Raw genomic sequence first — 664 nt, forward strand, 5'->3', positions numbered from 1 at the left:
AATGATTAGGCGACCATTATCACTGGATATAGTTTCACTTTCAGATAAGTAGATAGACATAAACACCTGTAGCACAAAGCACGAAACATACCATCTGGAGTACCTTAGTATAATAGTTAAGTTTCCCTATATACCTCCATTTTCTGTGTCATGGACATGTGGGAGCCTGGGAACGTTTCTGCCTTCTCAGCTGATCTTGAGGTTTGTGTTGTTTGTGAACGTGTGTCTCTCTGATGCTAAAGGAAACGGCGCCATTGTGATTATGAAACAAACAAGGTAAAGATGCAGAAACTCACAGTTCATTTTTGTTTTGTTTTTTGCACTCGACGAGTGTGTTAGATTAAGGATAATTTTGATCCCTTTAGTAAATATAGGTAGTATAGGCTATGCAGTGTATTCTTCGGTGCAAATAAGAGAAAGAAACGAGAAAATAATAGAAAAAAAGTTTAATTACCTCTTTTTCTCGACTATAAAGTATAAGTATGTGATGAAAGTCGTTTTCATACATATACATAGTATCTCAGCTTTAGAAGTTCGCATTAACGAGGTTTAGTTTGACCCCCCCCCTACTTCCCCTCTTCCCCCAAGTCGCATACCGCTTGGCCGCGCTGCTCCCCTCTTTGCAACGGCCGTACTGAACTTTAGTGTAATTAAGTACTGCACA

At 39.3% G+C, this 664-nt stretch overlaps 1 protein-coding gene across 1 annotated transcript in view; it reads left to right on the top strand.

Moving 5' to 3' along the window:
- Positions 1-152: 152 nt before the first annotated feature.
- The window catches only part of LOC119592494 (solute carrier family 40 member 1-like), an 18,573-nt gene continuing 18,061 nt past the window's right edge, over positions 153-664 (top strand). Inside the window, exon 1 of the mRNA XM_037941337.1 lies at positions 153-276. The gene's annotated coding sequence lies outside the window, so the exon portion shown is untranslated. The remainder of the gene's footprint in view (positions 277-664) is intronic.

Source organism: Penaeus monodon, chromosome 30 (genome assembly GCF_015228065.2).
Source record: "Penaeus monodon isolate SGIC_2016 chromosome 30, NSTDA_Pmon_1, whole genome shotgun sequence".
Lineage (NCBI taxonomy): Eukaryota > Metazoa > Arthropoda > Malacostraca > Decapoda > Penaeidae > Penaeus > Penaeus monodon.